We start from the raw sequence: 5,328 nt of genomic DNA on the forward strand, positions 1-5,328 counted from the left end.
TAATGTCATTGTCCAGCATGTATTTCACCTCTTTCTGCAGAATTTCATGCTTCACTGGATTCATGCGATATGGGTATTGTGTTACAGGCACAGCATCACCTATATCTATATCATGGCTAACAACATCACTTCCACCAGGCACATCAGGAAATAAGTGAGAGAACTCATAATCAAATCTGACATTTGAACTTTCTGCTCAGGGGATAAATGTGATAGTTTCTCATGAAGGTGAGTTAACACATAAGAATTTCTCAACTTTGGTGAAACATTATCACTAAGATCATCAAACTTTACATTGCTAACACAATCATCAATGTTGTCAACATTTTCACAATTATCTTTAGTACAATCAGAAACTGGGGAGAGTGTGGCAACACAATTAACATGTTTGGTTTCTAACCGGTCATGATATTTCTGAATCATGTTGATATGACACAATCTCTTTTGTTTACAACGACCATGCGTCAGGACAGCATAGTCTGTGTCACTAACCTTTCTGTCAACAAAATATGGACCTTAATATCTTGCTGTCAGTGGCTGACCAGGAATGGGAAGCAAAACTAACACTTTCTCACAAGTAAAAGTTCTTTAATAGTCTGTCCCTAAATGTACACACATAGTCTAAGAGATTGATCTTAGGCCTGTCACTGAGCCATTGTTCTTTTAAGTGTTTTAGTGGCCCACGCACACTGTGACCAAATACATGTTCAAAGGGGCTAAACCCTAAACTTTCCTGAACTGACTCTCTGACAGCAAACAACAACAAACGCACACCCTCATCCCAATCTTTCTCTGTCTCAAAACAGTAAGTCTTGATCATATTTTTCAAAGTTTGATGAAATCTTTCTAAAGCTCCCTGTGACTCTGGATGATAAGCACTAGACTGAACTTGCTTAATACCTAACTGGTACATAGCTTGTTGAAACCCCTTACACATACAATTTGAGCCCTGATCAGTCTGAACAACATCTGGCAAACCAACTAAGGTGAAAAACCTGATCAAAGCTTGATCAGTCACATCTTGTCTTACACTGGGCCAAAAGAAATGTGCCAAAATTTTCTCACAAGTTTTGTTTACATCCAAATGACCTGCCATGGGACTTTCATGTACCAATGAAAGTACATGTTTTCGAAACACTTTCGGTACCACAATTTGATGGTACACTTTCCATTCATCCTCTGCAGGAACATCTGGCGACCGATATTTCCTCATCAGAACACCATCCTTGTAGTAATAGGGTTCAAGCGTTCTGGTGATCCAACGTAAGCCACTAGTATTCAATGCCCTGGAACATTTAGGGAATTCTTATATTTCAACAGATCACATTTAAGTTCAAGATCAACTTAGAACAGTCATTACAGATTCATGCAGATCATGCAGATTTAGCTTACAGTGTACTTCATTTCATTTCTTAGGATACAAATACCTTAAGATACAAATGCCCATTTAAAATATTACATGATATATAGTCTCACAATACATACAAAGAATAAAAGAATAACACAGCCTAGTATCATGTACCGAAATTGATACACAAGCATGCACTCACATATATATGGTACACGGCCTAGCGAGCACATGGCGACACCCTTCCCTTCCATGACCACATGGCATATACGCTACCGTCTGCAGTACACAAACAGCACAACACATTCAGTCACAAATCACCCTTGGGACCAGTAATGTGCAGAAGACTACCCGTACCAACAAGCACTTAGAACATGTCATGCCAACACAAAAAAATGTCTCACCTGTCTATCTCTATGTCCCAATGTGAAGTGAGGGTTAATTGTTAAGGTGCAACATGCAGAACCAACTATTGGCCCATCAACCAATCAGAAATGAGCATAGCTGACCACATGATGAACAATTTCCAGTGTCATGACCCGACATGACCTGGCATAAAAACCCCTTGAACTATGATCCTTGACTGACAGCCTTCATTATATACAGTGATCTCAAAATAAATGCATTTCTCTTGAAATGCTACCTTTTCCATCAAGATAATTGATTAACTCCTTCACCACAAATGAACTGAATACTTTAAAAGAATACTGCCACCTAAAACCTTTTTATGACCCATTTTCTTTATATGTATTTGTTTATTTGCATTTTATAACATATATTAACATGACCTCAACCACAACATAATGAGACAGTAATAAAACATTAGATAAGCTCGTGGTGTTTCAAGGGTTCATGTCCAGATATTTCATCACTGCTACATGAAAATGAACTTATATTGAAACCAAAGCCACCAACAGTCAATCTACATATGAGGCAATAGGAAGCTAGAGGAGAGAGGAAGACCTCAAAAGAAAAGAGGAAGAAGAGAGAAAGAAGAAGTATGAAGAGGAAGAAGAAGGTATAACTACTAGGTTAGAAATGAAGCATGGTGAATCAGCTGAGATACTGAGAAGGTTGAGCCAAGACGTGTAAATGGATCAGTAGTAGAACATTCTCCAGAATCTGTTTCCAGTCATGAGACTGATGAGGATGATGACTTGTCATCTAAAGAGAGCAAATCTCCAGGACATCGCAGAGTTTTCTCAGAAGACTGGACACCAGAGCATGATCTTGGATCAGATGATGACAGTGAAGACAGACATACTTCATACTCTCATCAAAGAAGTACACCTGAAGGCTTCAAGTCATCCATAGTTCCAACCAAATTCAATGCATTAAAGAAAAAGAATGAAGGAAAATAAATCCTCAAACAGTCTGAATCATAACATAAGTATGGTAGCATTAGAAAATGAAAAAATACAGTAAACAAAAGTGTTAGGAATGCTTTTGGTTCCTTAAGTCGAGCGTCAGGGAAACTGCTTAGAAAGCAGAAGTCGATGAATTTTGAGTCAACAGATGCTTTTCCTCCTCCACCTCCTCCCTTAAATTGGCGTCTCCCTTCATCATCAAATGAGCTGAATGGACCACCGAGACCACTAGCAAGGCGTTTGTCACAAGGTAATATTCTGACTTCAGAAGAGGATAGCTCTGACGAAGAGGAAGTTGAACAAACACCAGGGATATCCTCCCATTTGGATATGTTAAGGCCTAAAGTGAATGGGCACCTCCAAGAATGGGTATGTTCTTAGTACTAACCAAGAGAGAGACCCCGGGGACCTTTTTATGTCAGAACAATCAAAGTGAAAGAACGTCACATTGAGAAAACAGCTTGAGATGGAAAGGGAGATGTTGAGACTTAACGTTCTGGAACAGGAGGAGGGCTTCCAACGTCTCTAGACAGCTCATTTCCAACAGCAGCTGCAGTTTTTGCATCAGAATGTGTCAAATGAAGATTCCACCATCTGTGCTCCCCGACTTCCACCAGCGGAAGGCTTACCCACTTACAACCTGCCTGAATATACAGGCCAGCCTCAGCTTTACCCTCATGTGATGAATCAGGGTCAGCCTGCTGTCCCACAGATTTTCGACACACATTTCAGTAATGGAACCAATGTGCCAACTATGTCCAACATCTTCTTAACAATGGACACACTTGGTAAATTCATTTAGTCATTCTGCACATCCAAGGCCAAGCAAGTCCATGTACAGTGGTCCCCAACTTTCTAAGTCTCGACAACTAAAGAGCATGTATGTCACAACTAATGGTCCAGACCTAACTAAGATGTTCCAAGGAAGGGGTTTTGATGATAATCACATAACATGATGGGATTTCTTGGTCCCAAAGGACTCTCAGAAAGCTTCTGTAGTCTTGACCAACAGCATGATCCTAGTGAAATAAACAATCTGCTGCAGGAATACCAGCAGTCAGCCGCCCTGCATGCACTATCAATGCCCTCCCTGTCTGAGAAGGCAAAGCATAGATCAAACCCTACGTACTACTCCAGTGATGAAGAGGATCTGTCCAGCGGGTTATCCCCAGCTCGTACAAGTCGAGATCATGTTGTCTGGGTTCATGTAAAGGACTTTCGAGACATCCCACAGGTTCAACAACACAATGCTTACCTGAAAAGTGGCAGTGCTAGAGGGTCTGTGTACACTGCATACCACGTTCCAGGACTGCCAACACACCTACAGAGGTGAGATTGTTTACACTATCCAACGTTGTCTAGTCAGGGTTAAGGTTAACCCTCACCCTGACCCTGAGATTTGTATAGTTAGCCTAGTTTGGCTGCTTTCGTGGTGCAGATGCTGTTTGTTGTGGATAGCAATTTCAGTGGTTCTCAGATACTATGTCACGAAAGTGTAATATGTAGTACATTGGCACAGTTTGCGTGGTGAGCAATGATTTAAATGTTGATACAAACCCTCCATATTCCAAATAAGCAAAGTTGCAAACCTAGGGGTTGGTACTGGCCTTCAGCAACCCTTGCTTCACTGACTGACTGATTCAATGAATGCATACCAGTTGTGAAGATTGATGCTTATGATATCCTGATTGTCTGGTCCAGACTTTATTATTAACAGACTGTCATCATAGAGCACGAAAGTGCTTAATGTGACGATAACAGCAAACAAATAACACCAACTGATATGAGGGAAAACCATGTGCTATGGATAGTCAACTTCTTTCTGCGATGAGGTGACGTTTCGGCATAGGTACTAATACCGTTATCAGGCAAGTTATACAACAATTTTGTCAGATGGAGGATATATAAATTGATGCTCGCTGAGTATATTTCAATGAACAAAGTTGATGTACTTTGGATATCTGTGAGTGATTTGAACAGTGTCGTGTCAGTGACGTACATAGTGATTAATTGTGATTACAGTAGAGTTTATATAATTGATGAGCAGGTTGATGAATACAATACACAAAGGGAAGCCTGGAAGCCATGGGTGAATTACTGATCTTTGAGTATGTGGTGAAAGGCTGGGGAGATGTTGTGAATGTGGAGACTCCAACATTGTTGATACAAACCGCCCTCTCCCATTACAAATTAAAGAACACAAAACTTGAGTCCAGAAAAACTTTTCCAAGCGAACCTTGTAACCTATCACTGGACGACAGGATGTTAGTGATGCTTGCTAATACTTTGATCAAAGTCAGTATGAACGAGGCAAATGTGTTTAAGAATGAATATAGGCACTTTCAGAATATATACAGACAGTATGTTGCATGTGGACAGATACTGTCAGCATGTATATAGACAGTATCTTGCATGTGTATACATAGTTTAGAATGTATGCATGTGTACAGATACTTTCAGAAAGTATACAGACATTATATTGCATGTGTACATACACTTAAGGAATGTATACACAATATATGTAACATGTCTACAAACTCTTTCAGAATGTATACAGACATTAACTTTATACATAGAAATGCAGGTCATGTACTCAGGTTTCCTAGAATGTGG

At 40.0% G+C, this 5,328-nt stretch overlaps 1 pseudogene; it reads left to right on the forward strand.

The window, feature by feature from the left end:
* Window positions 1-222: 222 nt before the first annotated feature.
* On the forward strand, window positions 223-4,048 carry LOC137257592 (uncharacterized; annotated as a pseudogene).
* Window positions 4,049-5,328: the final 1,280 nt, after the last annotated feature.

Source organism: Haliotis asinina, chromosome 12 (genome assembly GCF_037392515.1).
Source record: "Haliotis asinina isolate JCU_RB_2024 chromosome 12, JCU_Hal_asi_v2, whole genome shotgun sequence".
In the NCBI taxonomy this organism is placed as follows: Eukaryota; Metazoa; Mollusca; class Gastropoda; order Lepetellida; family Haliotidae; genus Haliotis; species Haliotis asinina.